Source organism: Macaca mulatta, chromosome 14 (genome assembly GCF_049350105.2).
Source record: "Macaca mulatta isolate MMU2019108-1 chromosome 14, T2T-MMU8v2.0, whole genome shotgun sequence".
Lineage (NCBI taxonomy): Eukaryota > Metazoa > Chordata > Mammalia > Primates > Cercopithecidae > Macaca > Macaca mulatta.
The window spans coordinates 19,436,546-19,446,134 of record NC_133419.1 but is presented as its reverse complement, the minus strand read 5'-3'; the positions used below and the strand labels follow the sequence as shown (position 1 = coordinate 19,446,134).

At 43.6% G+C, this 9,589-nt stretch overlaps 1 long non-coding RNA gene across 1 annotated transcript; it reads left to right on the top strand.

Moving 5' to 3' along the window:
• The first annotated feature begins 290 nt into the window (after positions 1-290).
• On the top strand, positions 291-5,989 carry LOC144334263 (uncharacterized). Its single transcript, XR_013403942.1, has 3 exons — positions 291-356; positions 3,454-3,557; positions 5,233-5,989. It is a non-coding gene; the product is annotated as an uncharacterized LOC144334263 (long non-coding RNA).
• Positions 5,990-9,589: the final 3,600 nt, after the last annotated feature.

Sequence of the window (9,589 nt, the reverse complement as noted above, 5' to 3'; positions counted from 1 at the left end):
TGTCGTGCAACCATCACCACCATGCATCGCTAGAACTTTATCTTTCCAAACTGAAATTACATACTGATTTGGTTTAGCTGTGTCCCCACCCAAATCTCATCTTGAACTGCAGCTCCCGTAATCCCCACATGTTGTGGGAGGGACCCAGTGGAGGTAATTGAATCATGGGGGGGCAGTTTCTCCATGCTGTTCTCCTGATAGTGAGTGAGTTCTCACGAGATCTGCTGGTTTTATAAAGGGCTTCCCCCACACCCCCCCCCCCGCTTCGCTCAGAGCTTCTCCTTGCTGCTGATGTGTTTGCTTCTCCTTCCGCCATGATTGTAAGTTTCCTGACGCCTCCCCAACCATGCTCAACTGTGAGTCAATTAATCTTTCCTTTATAAATTACGCCGTCTCGGGTATGTCTTTATCAGCAGCGTAAGAACAGACTGATACACGTACCAACAATTTCCCATTCTCCCAGCCCCTATCAGCAACCATTCTACTTTCTGTCTTTATGATCTTGACTACTCTAAGTACTCATGTAAGTGGAATAATATAGTTTTGTCCCTTTGTGACTCGTTGATTTCACTTGGCCTCATGTCCTCAAGGTTCATTCACGTTGTAGCATGTGTCAGAATTTACTTCCTTTCGAAGGGTGAGTAATATTCTTTTGTATGTTTTTACCACATTTTGTTTATCCATTCATCCATCAGTGGACTTTTGGGATGCTTCCATATTTTGTCTTTTTTTTTTTTTTGAGACAGAGTCTCGCTCTGTGGCCCAGGCTGGAGTACAGTGGCGCCATCTGGGCTCACTGCAAGCTCCGCCTCCTGGATAGCTGGGACTACAGGCGCCCACCACCACGCCCGGCTTTTTTTTTTTTTTTTTTTTTTTCAGTAGAGACAGTGTTTCACTGTGGTCTCTATCTCCTGACCTTGTGATCCGCCCGCCTCGGCCTCCCAAAAGTGCTGGGATTACAGGCGTGAGCCTCTGCGCCTGGCTATATTTTGTCTTTTGTGGAAAACTGCCACACTGTATTCACTGGATTATAATTTATGCCTGTTGAATATAATAATTAAAATTTCGGGTTTATATTTTGTATGTCTTTGAATTCTTAAAATTTCATTTTCCAAGTAGTTAATTTTTGTTGTATTTTTACAAAAGTATCTGTGACAGATTGGAAAAAATTTTAAAACTCACATAGGTAGTTTAAGAAGCACCACCCTAGAGCAAGGGCTTTCAAACTTTTCTATGAACTATAGTAAGAAAATTTCATTAGCTGGGCGTGTTGGCGTGCACCTGTAATCCCAGCAACTCGGGAGGCTGAGGCAAGAGAATTGCTTGCACCCGGGAGGCAGAGGTTTCGGTGAGCTGAGATCGTGCCATTGCACTCCAGCTCTGGGCAACACAGCAATACTCCATCTCGGAGAAAAAAAAAAAAAAGAAAGAAAGAAAAAGAAAATCCCTTCACATCATAACCCAGGATACACAAAACGTACCTGAAAAAGAAGTTTCATGGAGATACTTAGAAAGGAACTGAGTTTATACATGAAAGGAATTCAGTTTCTGCTGTTTCTTTCTTTCTTTTTTTGAAGCATTGATTGAATCTGTCAAATTGATTTTATGACCCACTAAAGGCCATGAATCCCAATTGGAAAACCAGTGCTGTTGAGAAAATCTTGCACATATGTTTCAGGAGCTATGTACAAGAATGTTCCCAGTAGCATTGCTGATAAAGGCAAACACACACACACACACACACACACCCACGCACACACAAACAACCCAAACATTCACTGATAGAAGACTACATAAATTGTGATATATTTACTTAATAGAATATTACAGGGGCCCAATCAATGTTTATTGAATGAATTAATAAACAGCTGTGAAAATGAAGTACAGCTACACCGGGCAATTTGGAAGAATCTTAGAGATACAATGTGAAATGCAAAAAGTAAGTCACAGCCGGCTCTATACTGAAGGAAACCATTTTTATAAATCTAAAAAAGTAAGCCAAACTAAACACTTTATTGTTTAGGGTCACATATGTGTGATAAAACTATCCTAAAAAGCAAGGAAATGATAAACACAAAATCCAGGACAGCAGTTACTTCTGGGAGGTAGGCAGGGGGTGGGATTAGGGAGGAATTCACAGGTAGCCAACAGAATTGGAAATGTTATTAAGTTGGGCAGTTTATAAATGTTCATTTTATTATGTATGCTTTGTACTTAGGTATATGTTGTATATTCTCTTTTCTCTATCAAGCACTTTTTAAAGATAGAAATGTACTTGATGAAATTGGAGGACAGAATTCTACGCACATTGAGCATGCCACCTAACTCTTTCATGGATATATCAAAATGTCAATAAAATAGCTCCCCCCACACTAAGCTTCTTCCAAGACTGTGAGAAAATAGGTGATAAGCATTTGAGGGTCTGGTTGAGAAGTGTATCAAGACAAGGTTTCACATTTCCCCTTACGGCATAGCTGCCCCAGTCTCCTCCTTAGACCCATACCATCAACTCCACCCCAAACCCCAGCTGCTTCCAACAGCCACAGAATGTTCCCCTGCCTCCCTGATTGCCCATTGCTTCTAGAAATCTGGGTGGGGAACATCACACACCGGGACCTGTTGTGGGGTGGGGGGAGGGAGGAGGGATAGCATCAGGAGATATACCTAATGTAAATGATGAGTTAATGGGTGCAGCACACCAACATGGCACATGTATACATACATATGTAACAAACCTGCATGTTGTGCACATGTACCCTGGAACATAAAGTATAATAAAAAAAAAAAAAAGAAAGAAAAAAGAAATCTGGATGGGGGACCTGGGGTGACCAGAGTCCCTCAGACTACAAACCCCTCAAGCACAGGGGCCAAGCCTTATTATTCTCTGTATTTATTTTTCTTTTCTTTTCTCTTCCTTCCTTCCTTCCTTCCTTCCTTCCTTCCTTCCTTCCTTCCTTCCTTCCTTCCTTCCTTCCTTTCTTTCTTTCTTTCTTTTTTTTTTTTTTGAGACAGAGTTTCACTCTTGTTGCCCAGGCTGGAGTGCAATGGCGTGATCTCAGCTCACTGCAACCTCCGCCTCCCGGGTTCAAGTGATTCTCCTGCCTCGGCCTCCCAAGTAGCTGGGATTATAGGCACCCTCCACCAGGCCTGGCTAATTTTTTGTATTTTTAGTAAAGATGCGGTTTCACCATGTTGGCCAGGCTGATCTTGAACTCCTGACCTCAGGCGATCCACCCGCCTCGTCCTCCCAAAGTGCTGGGATTACAGGTGTGAGCCACGTACCCGGCCTCTTCTCTGTATTTCTAATCTTCAGCCCAGTGCCTGCACAGGGCAGGGGTTCTATAGTTGTTTTCCATATGAACAAAGGAAGCACTTAAGGAAAGAGTAAGTGACTAATCCCTAATACTAAGATGCTCCACTGTTTGTCATTGTGGATGTATGGGATTATTTCAGGCTGTTCTGACTCATGATCAAGCCTGAGACAGAGTGATGGGCTGGCTTCCCAAAAGGTGTTTATGAATCAAAAATGTGAGAGAGGAGGTAAGATGAAGTCACAGGTAAACGTGTGGAAGCAATAGGCTCAAAAATAAAAATTAGACATCTTGGCAATTTTTAAAGTTCAACCGGACTTACCAGTAAGTTGGCGATTATTATCTTTTTATCCCCACATTTTTTTTTTTTTTTGAGACAGGGTCTCACTTTGTCACCCAAGTTGGAGTGCAGTGGCGTGATCACGGCTCACTGTAACCTCCACCTCCCAGGCTCAACTGATCCTCCCACCTTGGCCTTCCAAGCAGCTGGGACCACAGCTGGGCACAGGGCCCCATGCCAAGCTCATTTTTTTATTTTTAAATTTTTGTAGAGATGGGATCTCACTATGTTGCCTAGGCTGGTCTCGAACTTCTGGGCCCAAGCGATCCTCCCACCTGGCCCTTCCAAATTGCTGAGATTACAGTTGTGAGCCACTGTGCTTGGCTCCCACTTTGATTTTTATCATAGTGCATCACAGGGTATCCTGAGCAGAGCATGGTGGTTAGTGGTGTGAGATATGGAGACAGCGTCTGGGTTTGAATCCTGGTTCTTCCGCTTACTAGATGTTATGGAATGAATGTATGCATCCCTCCAAAATTCCTATGCTGAAATCCTAACCCTCAATGTGATGGTGTTAAGAGGTGGAGCCTGTGGGCGATAATTAGGTCAGGAGGGTAGAGCCCTGGTGATTGGATTGGTGACCTTATGAAAGCAACACAGAGAGCTCCCTTGCTGAATATCCACCACTCAAGGATACAAGAAGAAGTGGGCAGTCTGAAGCCCAAAAGAGGCCCCCACAAGCCCCTGCCCATGCCAACAGCCTGATCTCAGACTTCCAGCCCACAGAACTCGGAGAAATTAATGTCTGTTTATACGCCATCCACCTTACGGTATTTTGTTATAACAGTTTAAGTTGACCAAAATACTGGGTAACCTTGGGCAAATTACTTAACCTCTCTGAACCTCAGTTTTCCCATAACACCTACCTAACAAGAATTGCAGTGACAATAAATGATTGAGTTATCTTCACATAGAGAACGGTGCCTGGCACACAGCATTACCACATCGGTGTTTTTAAATAAAATCCTTACCTAGATTGACAAATACTCACCCGTGTACCCATGTGCCCTCCTGTGTTCATGTATTATTTGTCACGTGGTTGCTTACACTTCCACTGGGGGAAAGCAATTTCTGCTGCCTTTTCCATAGTAAACCCTTGAATGCTTTCATCTCAATGAAGCTTTGCTATAGGGTCCTTTGTGGGGCATGCTTGAAGTCCTGTTGTCCATGTTGGTGTCTCCTAAGATGATTGCCTTTAACATGCTTGGATTCCTGACATTCTTCCCTCAGCATGCCTAGCCCAGCATTCTTTCTTTGCTATTCTCATTGTCTCTGCTTCCTCCCCCATCACAGACTGTTGCTGCAGCCTCCTAACAGACTTCCCTGCCTCCAGTCTCTGCCACCAGTTGTTCATCCACAGTCCCGGGACACATTAAACTCTTCCTCCAGCAATGCTGTGAACATCATTCTCACCCACCCCCTGCTACTCAGAACCCTCCACTCCCCTCATCACTGTGCAGAAAGTAGTGTTCAAATTCCTTAGCTTGACTATTCAGACCCCCATAGTTGGCCTTAGCCTCACAATCTCACTTTACCTCCCTTGACTTGTCTTTCAAAACTTTTTTTTTTTTTTTTTTGCAGTCTAGTCATTGCCTCAACACCAGTCATGCCTACTCCCACCCAGACAACATCATCTCCTCTCCAAGCCCAAAATGCTTCCCGCCATGCCTTTGAGGCTGAGGTCTGGGAAGAAGACTCTAAGAAGAGAGAAAAGGGCACCAGTATGGAGACCCTAGAATATAAAAAAGCAGACTTAGCCTGTCTAACCTGTTCCTTGACTTGGCCATGATCCCAGGAATGGAGGAAGAATCTTCCTTTTCCTCCTCCTCCTAGAGAGGCATCAGAGCATGGGCCCTGGCTCTGTTACTCTCTGGCTGGGGAAGTTACTTACCTACTCCGTGTCTCAGTTTTACTTATCTCTAAAAGGGGTAGAGTAACAGTACTCGCTGGAGTGGAGCGTGGTTATGCCTCCCAGACTCTACTTCAGGACCAGGTTACTTATTCACCCAGCTGCAAGGAGTGTTAGCTATGGACTGCTCACAATGGAGTCTTTCCTAGGAATTGCCCTCAACCGAAGGAAGCTGCATTGCCCAAGATGAGATGCCCTCGCTGGGTCGTCCTGCATCCAATCACAAGTTAGTGGGGCGTATGAAGGCCGGGTCTCTTCATCTTGATTGGACAACTCCAAAGGACCATCCCAGTTTCTGATCTCCCTGTAGAATCTCCTGAAGCCTCTGTTGTGACTGCATCAGAGCCCGACTTCTCTCTCTACCCAATCCAGGCTTCTTTCCTTCCACAGGTGTTGTTCCCAAAACTCAATAAACTGCCTACATGCAAATCTCTGCTTCCGAGTCTGTTTCCCAGGAAACCTGACCTACAACAGCAGTTATTTGGCCTAAGACAGCAGTCTCAAAAATGGGATTTGGGAGCTGTGCTGCTCACTGGCTGACTGCATCTGAGGACCCCATTACGAACAGTAGGTGGAACAGTGGGAGCCCCCAACATGCGGTTAGGGTGCAATTGCTAACACTTTCACTGGTGATGAGCTGGCACGGGACACAGGTAGATGTTAATGTACTAGGGGCTGCAGCACATCAAGCACTTGAGAGGTTCTGGATAAATAGCATTTGTAAAGACTATAAAATGAGATGGCTGTTGCTGGGGGTGGTGGGTGCATAGTTTAATTGGAGAAAGACAATGAAAGTCCCAGAATGATTGATTAGTGATATAAGGCAAAGTGTAAGCACTTGAGGATATCTTTGGTAGTGTATAAAGAGACTGATCTCCTGTACTGGATGGCAGAGAAAACTAAGGATCAGGCCCAGAACTTAAATTATAAAAGCGATGAGACTCCAAAGAAGATTGAATTCTCAATTGCAGCAGATCTGCTATGCCAAGGTCAGGGACCTGATCAGAAAGAATGGGACCCTGAGACCCTCATGAAGATGCAGGCAAGGTATTGGTTGAAAGCACCTGCCTCTAAGCTCATGCTCATGGCTGTTGCAGGCCTTAAATCTGCTTCCAAGCTCCTTCCTGCAGTTGCTGATAGACCTTGGTAAGTCACCATGTGTTCTGAGTGTCCTTGCAACATAGCAGGTAGTGATGAGAGACAGACAGAGAGAGAGAGAGGGAAACAGAGAGAGACCCGAGATGGAAGCCATAGTCTTCTTGTACCCTAATCTTGGAAGTGCCATTCCATCACATCTGCCATTTTCTATTCAATAAAAAGGAGCCACCAAGTCCAGTCCACACTCAAAGGGAGAAGAATATCCAGGAAGTGAATGTCAGGAAGCAGTTATCATTGGGGATCATCTTAGAGGCTGCCTACCACAACCTCATAGACCTTTCCAGGTTCTGGAAAGGGCATGTGGCACACTTGAGAATATTATTCCAACCCATTTACTTAATGACAAGGAAAGTTGTCACTAAAAGGGCCCAGGGCAAGAAAGGGCTCCACAACAGGCGTAAGCTGTAGTGCAAGTGGCTCTGTGGCATCTATGGTGGGAAAAGACTTGGGTCATATACTTTGTGGGCAAAGAAAAGTGGCCTGAGGTAAGAATATATACAGAATCATATGCAGGAGTTCTTGGCTTGATTTGTGGGTCAAGGGTCTGGAAAGAGAAAGATTGGGAAATTATGGACAAGGTGATCTGGGAAAGAGGTAGGTGGATGAATCTATGGGACTGTGCACAGGTGTGAAGAGCTTTATACATGAGATCTCTGCTGTAACTGCGTAACAGTTCAGTTCCCTCTGCCTAATCTGGTGTCCTCCACAGGTTTTGTTCCTGAGAGCATCCCTACTTCCTGTATGCAAATCTCTGCCTAAATACCTGTTTTCCATAGAACCCAACACTTCCCATACAGAGTCATTATAAGAATTAAATGAATGAGTATCTGGAAAAGGCTTGGAAGAGTGCCTGGCACACAGTAAGCACTGTGTAAGTGTTCACTATTATTACCCTCCCCAATACTCTGTAGTGCCCTGCTCTCATTCCTGAAACTTAGATTAGTTCTCTTACAGCTAAACATCAGTCTTCCACTATGTAGTCCATGTCATGCTGGTGATAACTGAAGAGATTCTAGGTATTTTCAGAAGTATACTGACGTGTTTTGGCCAAGCGCAATGGCTCATGCCTGTGATCCCAGCACTTTGGGAGGCCTAGGCAGGCGGATTCACCTGAGGTCGGGAGTTCAAGACCAGCCTGACCAACATGGAGAAACCCTATCTCTACTAAAAATACGAAATTAGCCAGGTGTGGTGGCAGGCACCTGTAATCCCAGCTACTTGGGAGGCTGAGGCAGGAGAATCGCTTGAACCCGGGAGGTGGAGGTTGCAGTGAGCTGAGGTTGTGCCATTGCACGTCAGCCTGGGCAACAGAGTGAGACTCCATCTCAAAAAAAAAAAAAAAAAAAAAAAAGAATGCTAACATGTTTTAATTGTTTTAATTTCTTTAAGTAAAAAAATAATTTTAGATTCAGGAAGGTTGCAAGGAAATATGCAAGGAAGTCATGTGCACCCTACTCCCAATCTCCTCCAATGTTAACATCTTACAACAGTTGTACTCTATCAAAACTAAGAAGTTGGTACTGGTATAATCCATAGAACTTATTTGGATTTGGCCAGGTATGGTGGCTCATGCCTATAATCCCAGCACTTTGGGAGGCCTAGGTGGGCGGATCATCTGAGGTCAGGAGTTCAAGACCAGCCTGGTCAACATGGTGAAACCTCGTCTCTACTAAAAATACAAAAATTAGCTGGGCATGGTGGCACGCACCTGTAGTCCCAGCTGCTCAGGAGGCTGAGGCAGGAGAATCACTTGAACCTGGGGGGCAGAGCTTACAGTGAGTCAAGACCTCGCCACTGCAGTCCAGCCTGGGCTACAAAGTGAGACTCTGTCCCCCATCAAAAAAAAAAAAAAAACTTACTTGGATTTCATCAGTTTTACATGCACTCATTTGTGTGTGTGTGTGTAGTTCTAGGTGATTTTTATCAATATGTGCAGCCTTTCACAACTACTGCCCAAACTGAGATACTCAGCTGTGCCATCACCTCAACACTCCCTTGTGTTATCCTTTTATAATCACACCCTTCCTCTCTCCCTCATCCCTAAACTCTGCTCTCCTTTTCTAAAGTTTTATCCTTTTAAAAATATATTAATGGAATCATACAGTCTGTAACCTTTCAAGACTGGCTTTTTTTTCACCAAGCATAGTTTCCTTCAGGTTCTTCTACATTGTTGCATGTATTAATAGTTCATTCCTTTTTATTGCTGAGTAGTATTCCAAGGTATGGATGTACCAGTTAGCCATTCACATATTGAAGGACATTTGGGTTAATTTCCAGTTTTCTGGTTATTCTGAATGCTGCTGTGCATATTCATGTATAAGTTCCTACAAGAAAATGTCTTCTTTGTTTTGGAATAAATGTCCAAGAGTGTAATGACTGTGTTGTGTGATAAGTCCATTTTTAGTCTTGAAAAGAAACTGCCAAACTATTTTCCTAAACGGCGCTATCATTTTACATTCCTACCAGCAAAGTATGAGAGATCCAGTTTCTCTACATCCTTACCAGGATTTAATATGATCACTATTTTCCATTTTAGCTGAATTTACTCATATGGCTATCTTATATTTACAGCAAATAATACTGGTTTTGCTTTTATGGCAGTGATATAAAACTTTATTTTAAAATAAAATTATATAAGTGTTAAAAATAAGTTGAATCAAAGGAGAATATTAAGTAAGTAAAAGTTCCAGTGCACATGTTGATGGCAAAAATCATGAACTCAGTATATTAATGTGTGGTGTTTGGGAAACCCCACCATGGTATATTTATAGTATGAGTTAAATTTGTGGCCCAGCCACAATGTATTTGTGGCCCAACCATTTTGTTTATGTAAAAATATTCCAGACAATTGATCCGCAGTGAAATTCGGGG